The sequence below is a fragment of the Salvia splendens genome, chromosome 10 (assembly GCF_004379255.2).
Source record: "Salvia splendens isolate huo1 chromosome 10, SspV2, whole genome shotgun sequence".
Taxonomy (NCBI): Eukaryota; Viridiplantae; Streptophyta; class Magnoliopsida; order Lamiales; family Lamiaceae; genus Salvia; species Salvia splendens.
Window position 1 is genome coordinate 20,362,949 of NC_056041.1, and position 16,467 is coordinate 20,379,415.

General features: G+C 40.5%; 1 pseudogene; it reads left to right on the forward strand.

Moving 5' to 3' along the window:
• Nucleotides 1–9,327: 9,327 nt before the first annotated feature.
• Nucleotides 9,328–11,752, forward strand: LOC121751056 (annotated as a pseudogene).
• Nucleotides 11,753–16,467: the final 4,715 nt, after the last annotated feature.

A 16,467-nucleotide genomic window follows, 5' to 3' on the forward strand; every position in this document is an offset into this window, starting at 1 on the left:
TATTGGCTAATATTACCCGAAGAAGACTACGCATCCGGCGGCACCAACCCCAATTATTTTTGAGACCCAATATCATGTCCTCGTGCGTTTGAAGTTGCGTGGGGGTCATAGTTGACCTATCGGCCATATTGAGTTGGGCCAAAAGGGCCCACAACGAGTTGTTCGGGGGTGGAGGTGGAACATAGGGTGCGGGTTCGGGGGCGGGGGCCGATGGAGTCGCGGAGCGCCAGTGGTCGGCTGCCGCCTTCTTCCTTCCTTGCGGTCGGCGTTGGGAACCGCTTGGTCCGGCGTCGGGGCTACCCAAGTTAGCTCCGGCGAGTTGGCTAGCCACCTCTTCGGAGCCGGAGTCGGATAGGGATACCGACCTTGACCGTTTGGAGGAGCCGCTCGAGGAAGATGTTACGCCTCCCATATACCTCGGGTGGAACCACGTTTCCTGCCAAACGTTGAGGTACTTGAACGACTTACCATTCAAGGATTGGTAGGTGCTCAGCGCGGCAGTGATGATGTCGACCTCGCTCCGGCCGCTCCCGGCATTCCGCGACTCCTGGAGGAAATAGCCATTGAACTTGCCAATTTCTTCGTTGGCTCGGCTGATGCAGTTGCGCACCATACTCTCGTTGCGCTCGATCGTTCCCGGCGGTCGGTTTGCATTGTACCAGCGAGAGACGCGCCACCAAAAGTGATCGCCGGATTGGTTCGTGCCAATCGCCGCATCTTCGGAGATTTCGAAGTACGCCTTGAACGATTTATCCATCTCCTCCGGAGTGTACGGTGTTCGGACACCGCTACGAGTAGGAGCCGGCGGAGTTTGGGAGGGGGCGGTCGGCCTAGGCTCCGGTGTCCACCCGTATCGCCCTTCAGAGACACCTTGGTCGTCTATTGGGTATGACCGGTAGTGATGTGTATTTTTCGAGCTTTTATATCAATGGATTAATATCACACAAGTTAATTAAATTAGCTCTAAAATTACAACTTTCTGCAAGAGTACAGATGTAGTTGTAGTAAAAGAGTGTCGAACCACAGGGAGGCGTAGAATGGTGCGCCAAAACTTGATGTGTATTTTTCGAGCTTTTATATCAATGGATTAATATCACACAAGTTAATTAAATTAGCTCTAAAATTACAACTTTCTGCAAGAGTACAGATGTAGTTGTAGTAAAAGAGTGTCGAACCACAGGGAGGCGTATGTTATTTAATTTGAGAAAGATAAAATAAAGAGATGATAAAACAAACAAAGATAAATAAAATACTAAACTAGAAAAATAGGATAAGAAGAAATCATTGCTCCTATATGTCTTGGGCATACGAATTGGGATACTTCGATGGATTACTACGATCAAGACTATGCTTAAGAGGATGAAGTTTGTTTTACGCTCCCTATCCGCTGAACACTTCAAGGGAATTGTATACCTAGGATAAGCTGAACACGTCTCCAAGGTTCTACTCACTAACCTATCACCCCTGCTAGGTCGCGAGCCACCCGGAACGGCCGAATCTTGGGTGAGAGGAGGGGCCGAATATTCCGTTTCCGGACTAGGAAACGGTTGTGCACCAATCCATTCGGGGTTCCAACCGTGAGAGGGCGGGTTGTCATCGCCTTGGCCGGACATTGTTAGGGTATGAGAGAATGGAGATGAAAATGGATATGGGAGAATGAAGATGAGAATGGATATTGGAGAATGAAGATGAGAATTGTGTAGTTTGATGTGTATTTTTGGGTGTGAAAGTGGGGGTATTTATAGATGAAAGTGTGTATTTTTGGGGGGAAAAAATTTTAAAAAAATAAAAAAAGTGTAAAAAACGGTAATAAACGGTTATAATTTTTTTGGGAAGTGAATTTTTTTTTTATTTTTTATCGGTTTTTTAATTAAAAACCGATTTTAAATTAAAAAAAAAACACGTCAGCTGCTCACTGGCGCGGCGCGAGCGCAGCTGCGGCGAGACACATCCGTTCCAGCGGCGCGGACGGCGGTGGCGACGGCTGCCACCGTTGCGGATGTTCTTAGGGCGCCCCACCGCTGATGCCTTTCCGTACCAGCAGTGGTAATACAGTAAGCTTCAAATTCAGTCCCAACTTAATTGCACATGATCAATTAAAAAAAGGAATAATACTTCATATTACTCCAAAAAATTAACACATTCCAAAAGAAAAAAATATATTGAAAAATAAATTATTTTCTAAAATAAAATATCAGTACATACTATATTTCAAAACATAAAGGTATGAATAAATTCTCAAATAATTTCTCTATTGGATAATAATTTTTCGTGAAAATAAGACAAATATAATAGTTATAAACCTCTCAAAAATAGGACAAAGATAATAAAAAGAGGAATGTGTAAATAAATTGTTGTATGGATTTGATTAATTGGGAGATAAGAGTCAACTGATGGCAGAGAAAGGGGGCCAGTGGGCGGTGGTACTACACTACCGGATTTAACGTCTGATGTGATACCAATTTCTTCTCCTTAATAATTCTCCACTGCTACTATTTTCTTACTCTTTTTTGTATATCTTGCCTATTTTCTCCCATAAATTGTCTTTCTCCATTTTTCAACTCTGCATTTTCTTTTCATATATTTATGTTGATTTTACGGATTCAACTGTGCATTTACTGTTTGCTTTGATTTGGAAATATTTGAAGCGATGATAAATACCAAACTTTGTAAAATCAAAATAAAGTTATAGTAATGGTTTGATATATTAATTATATATTAAAATAATAAATATAGTTAGCGGACAAGTTAAGAAGATTTATTAGTCTTTAACCTTATTTTCAATTTTTTATTTTTATATTTGAATTACCTCTTTATAGTTTTTTAAATTTGAATTAAAGTATGTATTAACTATATTTTAAAGTTTCAACAAAAATAAAAAATTTATACACAAATCATTAATACATGACCATAATATTATGCACATTTCATGAACTATATATACGTCCATATGTTTTAATTAAATGCATAAATAAATCAATTTTTGGTTGTACAAAATTTGGTCACATTGATTTACTGTATTTTGTTGGGTGCACTTCAATAAAATTTAAAACAAGCATTTAACAAATATTGGAGATTATATGTGACGAAGGAAAATCAGATTAGAATTACAAGACATTTAATTTGAAGACATACAATACAATAATGTTATAGTGTTATTGATTGGACGTATTCGTTATGCTATTTATAATGATAATTTTTATCAAAATTTATGTTAATACGTACTACACCGCTTTAAACTTATACTGTACTCATTTAGACTATGAAATTTGATAGAAATCAATAAGATTTCCTCTTAAAATCAGTAATAAATTAGTGATAAGAAAAGTAATTCACCAGACTTGCATAAGGATTTCAGTTATTTTTTATATTAATGTGAGATAGTTATATGTTATTATCAATAAAATTTGACTTGATTTGTGATTAAGTTTAACTTAAAAGTTGAAGGAATTAAGATGAAGTACGCAACCTCTTATGTTTTGTGATTAATATTTGCGAGGGTTTGACAATGCACATTTGAACTTCCCATTAATACGATACTCTCCATTTTGAGCAAAATCTTTACGGTTTTCGTTATTAGGACACTTCCCAATGTGTCTCATACTAATGGAGTAGGAGTTACACATATTTTATAATTATATGATGTAGGATGATATGAACTCCAACAATCATCCACTCAATCGAAGACCACAAGAACAAGACAAAGATCAAGATCACACAAGTTTGCCTAACCTTGGTTCCGATACCACTGTTATGGTTCATTGTGTACACCAGAACTCCACATTAGTATAATATTATTTGCTTTGGGCCAAATCCCCACGATTTTGTTTTTGAAACACTCATAAAAAAGTACTCCCTCCGTCCCCAATTAATTGTCACTCTTTTCCATTTCAGCTCGTCCCTCAATAATTGTCACACTTCATTTTTATCATAAATGATAACTAGGTCCCCATATTCCACTAACTCACTGTAAGAAGTAGAGTGCTCACTCAGTTGCAAGAAGAGAAGAAAGAAGAGAATCAAGAGGCTGATCAAGGAAAGAAGCAGCCTAGAAGAAACTAGCCGTTGGAGCAGCAGTTAGTTAGTTAAGATGTAGCAGTTATTCTTCTTGCTTTCTTGATTCTTGGGGTAGTTAGTTAGTAGCAGTTGCTACCTGATTTGTAGAGCTTTAAATAGCTCAGATTCGTTTTGTATGTAGTTAGATGAATTCATTCAATAAGAGATTCCAGTTTTCTCCAAGAAACCACCTACTTTTCAATACTAAAGTGTTAGTGTGAGTTTTCTGCATAAGTGTGTGAGTACTTCATATTACAGTGAGTGTGTGTGATCTATTCAAGAGTGTGTAAGCCTTGTGTGTTGATCCTAACAAGTGGCCCCGTCTGTGGGAAGATTGAAGCTGATTTGCAGAAGATCAAACGGTTTCAGAGATGGCAGCAAGGCTTGATGCAGAAAAATTCACAGGCAAGAATGACTATGGCCTGTGGAAGATGAAGATGAAGGCGGTTTTGATTCAGCAAGGCTTGGCTGCAGTGCTTTCAAAACCTGAGGAAAAGGGAAAGGCTCCGGTGCTTGATGATAAAGCACAAATGAAGATGGAGGAGATGCAGCTCAAGGCACACTCTGCAGTGATTCTGTGCCTTGGAGATAAAGTCTTGAGGGAAGTTCAAGAAGCCAAGACTGCGGTGGAGATCTAGGACAGGCTGGATGAAGTTTATTTGGCCAAATCTTTGGCTAACCGGCTGTACCTCAAGAAAAGGCTCTATGCCTATAGTTTTTCTGGAGAGAAATCCATCATGGAGCAGTTAGAGGAGTTTAACAAGATCATTGATGATCTGGGATCTGTGGATGTCAAGATTTCAGATAAAGACAAGGCCATTCTCACATTGAATGCCCTGCCTAGTACCTATGACCAATTGAGTGATGCAATCATCTATGGGAGATATAAGCCTATTACCTATGTAGAAGTCTATTCAGCCTTGATGGCCAAAGAACTCCAGAAGACTACCACCAGAGGTTCTGCAAGCTTCAATGTTCAAGCTGCAGAGGCCTTGAATGTGAAGAAGTTCAAAAAGCAGAATTTCAAGAAGAAATTTGAGGGCTCAAAACCCTCAAGCATTGATGCTCATAAGGAAACCAGGGCATGTTTTTGGTGCAAGAAACCTGGGCACTTGAAGAAAGATTGTCATGCATGGAAGAGAAAGCTAGCCTCTGAGGGCCACAACCAATCTGATTTTGTGGAGGGTGCTGACCCCCCTGCTCAACTTATGAATATCAGTGACAATGGGGTCAGTCACAGGTGGATTATGGACTCGGGGTGTAGTTTCCATATGTGCCCCAATAGAAGCTGGTTTCATGATCTTCAAGAAGCATCAGGTACTGTGGTGCTAGGTAATAACCATATTTGTCAGATCAAAGGGATAGGGAAAGTAAGGTTAAGCCTACAAGATGGCTCTGTGAAGATCCTGACTGGAGTGAGGTATATTCCAGAAGTGAAGAGGAACCTCATTTCATTGGGAATGCTAGAGCAGAAGGGGTTCACTATATTAATGAGTCAAGGAAAATTGTTTGTAAAATCTGGAGATGCAGTGATGATGGAGGCTGACAGAGAGCACATCCTCTATTATTTAAAGGCTAAGGCTGTTGATGGAGAGAGCAATGCAGTGTCAGAAGACTCCCTAATGCTATGGCACAAGAGGCTAGGCCATCCAGCTGAAGGGAGCTTAAAAGAACTCATCAAGAAAGGCCTAATCTCTGGAGATCTCAGCAAAATGGATCCCTGTGAGCAGTGTATACTTGGAAAAGCAAAGAAGGCACCCTATCCTACAGGTATTCACTCATCTACAGCCCCTTTAGACTATATACACAGTGATCTTTGGGGACCTTCACCTGTGTGCTCAATTGGTGGAGGAAAGTATTATCTAGCTATCATTGATGACTATACTAGAAAGCTGTGGGTGTATATCCTTAAAGAAAAGTCAGAAACACTCACAAAGTTCAAGATATGGTGTAAGGAGGTGGAGCTAGAGAAGGGAATAAGTGTGAAATGCTTAAGAACTGACAATGGCCTAGAGTTCTTGTCTGCTGAATTTGATATGTTTTGCAAGGAAAAGGGTATGAAGAGGCACAGGACTGTTCCTAATAATCCTCAACAAAATGGTGTGGTAGAGAGGATGAATAGGACTATCCTAGAGAGGGTAAGGTGCTTATTACTTGACTCTGGTCTGAGCAGCAGGTTTTGGGGTGAGGCTGTGTATACAACAGCCTATCTCATCAATAAATGTCCATCTACTGCCCTTAATTCTGAGACTCCTGATTACATGTGGTATGGAGCCCATAGTGACTATTCAAAATACAAGGTGTTTGGGTGTGCAGCCTATGCTCATGCTAGGCAAAGTAAACTTGAAGCTAGGGCTCTGAAATGTATATTGCTAGGGTATCAGAGGGGAGTTAAGGGGTATAGGCTCTGGTGTATTGAGCATGACAAGCAGAAGGTGTTGGTGAGCAGGGATGTGGTGTTCTTGGAGGATCAGATGCCATACTTGAAAGAAAAGCTGGACTCCAGTGAAACTGAGGGTGATTTCTTCAAGGTGGAGCCTATGAGGCTTGGCCTAGGAGCAAGTGGAGCTACTGACTCAGGAAGTGAGTCTGACTCAGAGAAAGACGAGGCTCCAGCTCAGGGCAGGCAGAAGGATGGTGAATCTACATCTGACTCCACCAGGGAGTATCAAATTGCAAGGGATAGAGGCGGAAGAAATGCAAGGCCACCTGAAAAGTTCTCTGATGTGGTCTACTATGCCCTATGTGCTGCAGAAAGCATTGATGGTGCAGACCCTCTCACTTATAAAGAAGCCATGAAGAGTAAAGACGGAGAAAGGTGGATTGAAGCCATGAATGAGGAGATAGAGTCTTTACTCAAGAACAAAACATGGATTTTGGTGGACAAATCCAAGCTGATTACAGATGGTAAGGAAAGAAGGCTGGTACGTTGTAAGTGGTTGTTTAAAAGAAAGATTGAGACCACTGACAAAGATAGAGTTAGATTCAAGGCAAGGCTGGTGGCTAGGGGCTTCACACAGCAAGAAGGAATTGATTTCAATGAAGTGTTTGCTCCAGTTGTTAAGCACACTTCAATTATGATCTTGTTGGCAGTTGTGAACCAGCTAAATTGGGAACTACAACAGCTTGATGTGAAGACTGCTTTCCTAAATGGAGACCTAGAAGAGACTATCTTCATGGAACAGCCAGAGGGCTATGTGAAGATAGGAGAAGAAAGCAAGGTGTGCCTGTTACAGAAAAGCCTCTATGGGCTTAAGCAAAGCCCCAGACAGTGGAATAAAAAGTTTGATGCACAGATGAAGAGAATTGGCTTCACCAAGTCAGAGTATGATGATTGCATTTACATAAAGAAGGTAGGCAAAACTCCTATTGCCTATCTATTACTCTATGTGGATGATATGCTACTTGCAGGACCTTCTATGGCTGAAATTCAGAAAATTAAGGAAGATCTTAAGTCCAGTTTTGAAATGAAGGATCTAGGAGAAGCAAGGAAGATCCTAGGCATAAGTATTCTGAGAGACAGAGGCTGCAAGAAGCTGTGAATGCTGCAAAATGATTATATTAAAAAGGTTTTGCAGAGATTCAAAATGGAGAATGCCAAATCTGCATCAACACCATTGTCCCAGAGCTTTAGACTTTCAAAAGAGCATGCTCCTAAAACTAAACATGAGGCTGAGGAGATGGAGTCTATCCCCTATGCTAGTATGGTGGGAAGTGTCATGTACACTATGATCTGTACTAGACCAGATCTTGCATATGCTATATCAGTAACTAGCAGATTCATGGCTGATTCGGGGAAGGAGCATTGGAATGCTCTGAGGTGGATTTTAAGGTACATGAAACACACCAGTGACTGGGGATTGTGTTTCACTAGCTGGGAAGGTGATGCAGACTATGCTGCAAACCTAGATACCAGGAAGTCCCAAACAGGCTACTTGTTTACCATGTTTGGAACTGTGATCAGTTGGAAATCAGGTCTACAAAGTGTTGTTGCTCTTTCAACAACAGAATCTGAATATATAGCTCTCACTACAGCTGTACAGGAGAGCTTTTGGATCCAAGGAGTTATTTCAGATTTTGGTTTTGACCAAAGGACAATGGTGATTCATTGTGACAGCAGCTCAGCTATGTGCTTGGCTAAACATCAGTTTTTCCATGAAAGGAGCAAGCACATAGACATAAGGCTGCATTTTATTAGAGATGAGATTGAAAGGGGAAGAGTGAAGGTGATAAAGATTAACACCCTGCACAATCCAGCAGATATGCTCACTAAACCTCTGTGTAGAGATAAATTTGATCAATGTTTGCTGTAAGAACTGAGGTGAGCCCTCGGGTGGAGAATTGTAAGAAGTAGAGTGCTCACTCAGTTGCAAGAAGAGAAGAAAGAAGAGAATCAAAAGGCTGATCAAGTAAAGAAGCAGCCTAGAAGAAACTAGCCGTTGGAGCAATAGTTAGTTAGTTAAGATGTAGCAGTTATTCTTCTTGCTTTCTTGATTCTTGGGGTAGTTAGTTAGTAGCAGTTGCTACCTGATTTGTAGAGCTTTAAATAGCTCAGATTCGTTTTGTATGTAGTTAGATGAATTCATTCAATAAGAGATTCCAGTTTTCTCCAAGAAACCACCTACTTTTCAATACTAAAGTGTTAGTGCGAGTTTTCTGCATAAGTGTGTGAGTACTTCATATTACAGTGAGTGTGTGTGATCTATTCAAGAGTGTGTAAGCCTTTCGTGTTGATCCTAACACCCACTTCACTCACATTTTATTATAAAACCAATATAAAAAGTGAGTCTCATATTCCACTAACTTTTTCAACTAACTTTTATTTATATTTCTTATAACCCGTGCCAGTCAAAGAGTGACAATTAATCGGGAACGAATGGAGTATCATTCTAAGATAAGGGTTGCACTCGTATATCATTCTCTAATACGAAATAGTTTGAAATGGTTTCAACCTCGAAGATATCCTTCTCTAAACATTTTAGGGAATAATTTTAGAATTTCTATTATTTGAGGCATTATTCAAGAACTGTGGATGTTGTTATGGTAAAAACTACTTCTAAAGTGATGTTACAGTTATATACTAATGTTTATTAATGACTGATTGAGAATTAGGGGAATATGAGTATGGAAGGAAATCTGAATAAATAATTTAGAAATGCGAGTAACATTTAAAAATGTAGGTGGTGTGCTTTCACAACCCAGCCTTTTTTATATTCCGTGTGTTTGCAAGGGAGGACAGTTTGCTTTTAGCCTTTAAGACTTATTCTTTTGTGTTTTTCCCAATACAAAAAAAGAATGAAGATACAAAAATTTAAAATACGTGTGGCATGTGACTTTTTTAGGGCTTCCAAAATCATACAAAACCTACACTACAAAACACACACACACAACTCTCTCTCTCACTAAGTGTGGAATGTGGAGAGCAGTGTTTATTCTCTCTCCAATAATCACTCACAAAACATAATCGGCAGATAGGCACCCCCACCTCTCATTCTTTCACTTTCTGTGAGTAGAGAAAAGCATTCCAAAATGTTGATCTTGATCTTGATCAAGAATCTCTTTCTACAACAATAACTCCTCAGCAACAACACTAGTTCTATCTGTAGTCTGTTTTTGGGTGTGGTGGTCTCCTTCTCTCTTGCTAAATTGTGCTATTTTTGCCTCCCAAATCCCCTCTCTCTCTCTCTCTCTCTCTCTCTCTCTCTCTCTTCTGGGTCTGCCATTAGCACTGGCATGGGAAGCTCACAAGTCCCTCTCTCAGAGAAACTTTATTCATCAAAAAAGCCAAAGCGACAGCAGCAGTAAGTAGCAGTCGCTTATGGTGTAGAGGAAGCAAAAACAAAAAGAGGAGAAACAAAGAGAAAAATCTTCATCTGCTCCAAACAAAGAATATCAGAGACCCCACCTCTCCCTCTTCCCCAATTCTTCAAGATTGGGATAAATTAAAATCCAATCTTTACCTTTCTTGATTCCCCAATTCTGCACATCTATATTAATTGTGGCTACCACTCGCCGCCTACCTTCCGATTCCACCGGCGCCTTCGCTGAGTGGGTCGCCTCTTCCTCCGCCGCCGCCGCCGGCGATCTCTCCTTGGGCTTCAATGCCGCCCCCTCCGCCACCAACTCCGCCGCAGGAATGTGGCCCTCCTCCTCCTCCGCCGCCGCCTCCCGCCACATCAACTGCGGACTCCCCCCGGAATTCTTCTTCGTCGCGCCGGCCTCCTCCTTCCACCACCACGCCGAGCCCGCCACCACCATCAACTTCGACCCCCACTCCCTCAACGTCGGCGTGATCCCCCTTCTCACCGCCTCCCCTTGCATCCCCGCCGCCGCCGACGACGACGCCGCCCGCAGCCGCGGCATGCAGCTGTGGCAGCACCAGCAGCTGCAGCAGAAACCCTTGAACAACGCCGATCACCCCAATCTCACAAGCGGCGGCCCCGGCCCCTCCTCCGCCGCAACCGCCACCTGCCAAGACTGCGGCAACCAGGCCAAGAAAGACTGCCCCCACCGCCGCTGCCGGACTTGCTGCAAGAGCCGCGGCTACGACTGCTCCACCCACGTCAGGAGCACCTGGGTCCCCGCCGCCCGCCGCCGCGAGCGCCAGCTCATGGCCGGAAACGCCGCCGCCTCCTCACAATCCACCTCGGGCACCAAGAAACCCCGCCTCGCCGGCGCCTCCCAGACCACCACCGCCTCCCACACCTCCACCTCCAACACCACCCCTCCAAGAAGCTTCGACACCACCTCCAGCCATCTAGGTAAAAACCTAACAATCATCCAAAAATCCAATCTTTTCCCTTCAAGAAACGTAAAAATCCAATCTTTTTCGTTCAAGAAACGCTAAAAATCCAATCTTTATACTTCAAGAAACATAAAAATCCAATCTTTACATCTCAAACCAATGTAAAAACCAAGTGGGACTTATTTAATCACGATTTTCTTGAATTATGTTGAATAGACGCGAGCTTAAAAGAGACATTACCAGGGCAAGTGCGTGCGCCGGCAGTGTTCAAGTGCGTGAGAGTAACAGCGGTTGATGATGGTGAAGATGAGTTTGCATATCAAGCCGTGGTCAAAATAGGTGGTCACATCTTCAAAGGCTTCCTATACGATCAAGGGTTTGAAGGGAGGGAGAGCTTTCCGGATATATCCGAATTGCATCTTGGCGGCGTCGCAGGCAGTGGCGGTGGGAGGCCCGCCCTCGATCCGTCGGATATCTACGCAGCATCCGGGGGAGGGTTGCTCGGTGGATCGGTTTACGGAAACCAAATAAATTGATTCACTCTACAATTGGAGGATAGGGTTCATCTGAATTTATGATTTAGATAACAACACCCTCTATTTTCTTGTTGCTAATACTATCTTTTTCATGATCAATTCATCTTTTCTAGATTTTGGTAAGTAATTAATTAACCTCATCTTTTGTGTTGTTCCAAGTTATGGTTTCAGCTCGGGGCTCTACTCTAGGCGTCCCTAATCAAGAAGAGTCTCATCATTTGCCCAAAATAGATGACTCCCTTTTACTATCTCAGAGTAATTTCCTTAATACTGTTGATATATGTCATGTCCAAGTTTTGCACCTTTGTGTAAAATGAGAGCTAATGTGCACAAATATGAGGTGGAAATTTCATGACTTCAAATGTATTGATAGGAGTATAATGTTATTCTACTATATATGCTCTTAATTTGTTAATGGATCATACATGTATATGGTCTTATTTCCATTTATCTTTCTCAAATTTGATTATGATTTTCCAAAGACTCACGTGTACTCGTGAACATATTACATGCCCTAGCTAATTGATTGGTGATGTTTGAAACCTCTTTAATTTTGTTATATCTAAATCTTTTCATTATCTTATGTGGCTTCAATTAGAATATGATGGGGTAATAGTTTTTGGGGTGCTAATTTGTTGAACCATCGCTATCATTAGTAGAAATATGACTTGAATTGAATCCAACAAGTAAATGGAACTTACTTTCGGCTCTTGGTTCATCATTATATTGTAATTACTCTTAGTGTAATTTTCTTTTAAAGCATCATTCATTGCATGGAATTATGTGAGTTTTGTACTTGGAAATGATTGCTTATCATTTAGCTTAGATCGATTTCATGTCATTCTTGTAGGGTTATTAATATTGTTATTTATTTTTAGAAAATTCTTGTTTCAGAAATTGGATGCAGTTGTTTGGTAGTTAGTTTTCTGCTATTAATTCATGGCAGATAGGACAAATTCCCCTCATGTATTGATATTTTTCGTATTTGACATATATGCAACTATAGAAGATTCTGTGCAAGAATAATGCAGCAGTGTTTTTCCTGTTATTTAATTTAATTAACGATATTGATATTTCTATTTAATTTTCCTTTTCGCTGCAATTTGACTTTCCGCCGTTTATATCATCATGTGCTCACCTTTCCCTTCCCTAATAAATTTATTTAAGGCCTTGGTGTCTATAATGCTTGTGTGACATTCCCATCCTGATTAAATATAAGTACCTACCTATTTTAACGATATTGATAATTTTTTTCGTTCTTGGTTTTTTGTGTTAGTAAGTCATATTTTTTGTCAATGTTTGCATTCTGTTTTGGTATGGATCTCTTGTTTATGTGATTTAAGATTTCTTATTTATATTTCCTTTGTGTGTCTTTGAATGCCAATTGATGTTTGAATTTGCCAATTTCATGTTTTTAACTTTTTGTAGCTTGGTCTATTATGGGTATCTCTAATTGGAACATTGTTTTTGCTAAAGGGCAGCATGTTACATCCACTAAATAAAAACTGCAAGTTTTAGCTAATAAATTTGTGTTGGTTTTTTATGCTTTTCATTGAAATGGTTTCATTGAGAAATTGCTGTTGTATAGAATAACTTTTAACTATTTTGGAAGGATTAAAACGAAAGCCCCATGTGAATAGTCTTATTGAAATTTTTGTAAATTGCACTGTTATTAGGTCAACATGTAGTAATTCTCGACTGAAGTTAGGATGACCTCCATAATGATATGTGGTAGATATATTTTGTTGTGTGAATATAATCCAATTTAATTGGAGCAATATGAATTAATGGCATTTGTAGCCGATATTAGCAGCTTTGTTAAAGAAATTCTGATATACTAAATCATACTGTTAGCAGTTTTGTTGATGAATGTTCAGTTATAAGCTGACTTAGAATTAAGATTTATGAAGTAACATAGTCTATGTATTAACCGTATGTAATCTGAGTGTATAAATTATATGTATTATGATAATATTAATGTTTAATAATGTGACTTCAGTCCTTTTATAATGCGTATATTCATGTGTAATTTGTAGTAGTGTTTTGGGCTTTAAAAATAATTTACATCTGTTTTTATTTATATGTTCTGTGTGTTGACATATGTGATGGAATTTCATTTTGAAATGGACTAAGAGAGTAGTGTTTAGAGAGTTAAAATAGAAAATATATTAAAGTTGGACGGAATAAAAAGTAAAATATGAGAGAAAATATATTGTAGAAGTGGTTAATTTTACTTGTTAAAACAAGAAATGTGTTATTTGGGGGATGTCCCATAAATAATACAAAGTCGCTTATTTTTGGGATGGATCGAGTATATTGTATGAACTTTATTTGCCGTATGATATAAGTGCATGCATAATTAAAAGAAAATAAAATAATTTAGGATTTTGCTAGGCTCTTGCAATTATGTTCAATAAATTCTAGCCACGAGGCTCTTATAGCATGAATTAAATTTGGTTGGGCGTCCCTCACAACGTATAAGGTTGTATTCAAGGTATAAGTAATGGGGAAGTTATTTGATTCGTAATAAGCTTTTATTAGTTGACAGCAATAATCTTGAAACTTTCCTCAAAAAAGCAAATTATAATAAAATTTCAACTGCGGCGTTAATGTTTGATATAAATTGAACAGCATCATGAATTATTGTTTTCTCGAGGATATACAACTGTAACTTATTTAAGAGGATCATTTAATTAATGGATACTATTTACAATTGAATGTTTTTCGTTATTATTAATTCAGGTTGTATTCAAGATATCCTAATTTCACTGTGTTAAATTACTATAATGAGTAATGTTAGGGCATCAGCAGTGGAGCGCTAAGGCGCGCCACGTCATCAGTTTTATCCTCCTACCTCTCTACCTGCAGTGGGGCGCCCTAAAGCGCGCCCTATGGCGCGCAACATCATCATTTTTTTAATATTTACAAAATCCATACGAATTTAAAAAAACTTAATAAATTAAAATACGAATTTCAAAAACTTCATTTCATTTAATAAAAATTAATATATTACAATGCGAATTAAAAAAAACGCAAACTCAGCGACGGCGGTTACGAGCCCACACTTCTTCAATCATGTCGCTCATGAGCTGCGCATGATCCTGTTGGTTGCGCATTGAGGCCTGTCTAGATAGAACCTCATTGAAGCCTAACGGTAACCCTCTATCGGGTGTCTCGGTCGACGTGCCGGACGAGTTAGATGCACGGTCATCTTCATTCCAATCGGTGATGCTTCCGCCTTCATTCTCGACTATCATGTTGTGCATGATTATGCACGCATATATGACATCGGCGATGACTCCCTTGTACCAGGAACGAGCCGACCCTTTCACAATTGCCCACCGTGATTGGAGCACACCAAATGCCCGCTCGACATCCTTCCGCGCCGACTCCTGCTTTTGCGCAAATAAAGTCCTCTTCTCAAAAACGCGTGTCATCGTCCGCGTAGCCCACAGTGGGGCGGACGATGGCCTATCGTCCGCGTAGGCCGCAATGGGGCGGACGATGGACATCGTCCGCGCTATACTCCGCGCCCTTAGTATAGGGCGCGACGATCGTCCGCGGCCTATGTCACGCACCCGCAATGGGGCGGACGATGGCGGGCGCGGACGATGCGCTCCATCGGGCGTGCCATCGTCCGCCCTATTGCGGATGGCCTTACTCAATTGTCGTGATATATGTTCTGTGTTTATAGTGAATTCAGTAAAATGTAATACTACCACTTTTTATTCTAAATAATTACGTTATTTAAAATTAAAATTATACACACTAATACCTTTTGCTTTTGATGGTTAGATTTTACTGTAGATTTTTGACACAGAAGCACTTCTATTGAGCAAATTAATCACCATGTCTTAGAAAATACTAACAAGTGATTGATTTCTTTCTTTTACAGTAGAAAATACTGTGGCTTATTTATATAGGCTTTTGAACCAACAAAACATCCAAACATTTCAATTGAAAGAATAAAGGCCAGAAAACTGATGATTTTCATTCAATCAAGGAAGTCAAATAATCTTATTTTTGCAATAATGTAAACACATGGGCGTCGGTCGCGTGTAACAACAATAAGGAGGCTGATCGGAGGGACACCTCTTGCGGTTCTGGAGGGACCACCCTGAGGCAAACCGGTGCCCCCTCTCGAAGGAATTCTATCGTGCCAGCCACGAAATCATTCGTCACTCGTTGCAAAGAGTGCAATGTTGGGATTCTTCTTCTTATAAGAGATAAAAGCCGGACGTAATACAATCCAAAGAAGGAATACAAAAGAACGAACTGAACCGAAATTACAATGGAAAAATTCGAAACAGTAAGACCGTAAAAGTGTTTAGCCGAATCGAGGAGATCTCTTTCCGCAAGACGAGATACGCCCCGGTAGTGCTCTTGGTTTGACGTATCGTCCCCAAAGATAAAGCGGCTACGTCTCTGGTGAAGCAGCACCGCAATCAACAGAGCTCCGGCGAATTGGATGGAGGAGAGAGCAGAGCTTTCGACAGGAAAAAACAATGTAGGAGAGGGAGAGAGCTTATGATGCTATATGCTTTGTGAATGTTGTGTAGAGATGCATGGAATGACGTGGACTTCATCACGTGTCAGCCACGTAGGCTCTTACCGCGTCATACTGACGATGTGTCATCCCACTTGGCTTGCTGGCGTGGAAACGTTGGTGGTCAAAAAAGAAAAAGAACTACACCAACCAGCCTTGGGGTCGAGCCCAAGCACCAAGCCCCACGAACAGTCCAAAGACCACCCAAAGACCAATTGCCAAGATCCAAGTCCAAGTCCAAGTCCAAGTCCACGGGCACGCGGCACGTGGCGCGCGGCGGGGCGGGCGGCGCGTTCGTGTGGGCTCTACAGCCCATCTTAGTCCACTAGAAGTATTACATGTAATAATACCACTTATTAAATACTTGTTTAATAAGCTTCTAACTTTCAATGTGGGATACTTAATTAATCTCATGGCTTCTCTCATAGCTCATTTAATTAACTAGTAATTATTTCGCAACTTTAATCCATTATTTCTCACTCACCGGGAATCGGATTTGAGAAAATGAATATGCCACGATCATCTACTCCGAACATAGATCGACGCTATATTATTTAATTTCAAAAAATTAAATGTCTCATTGG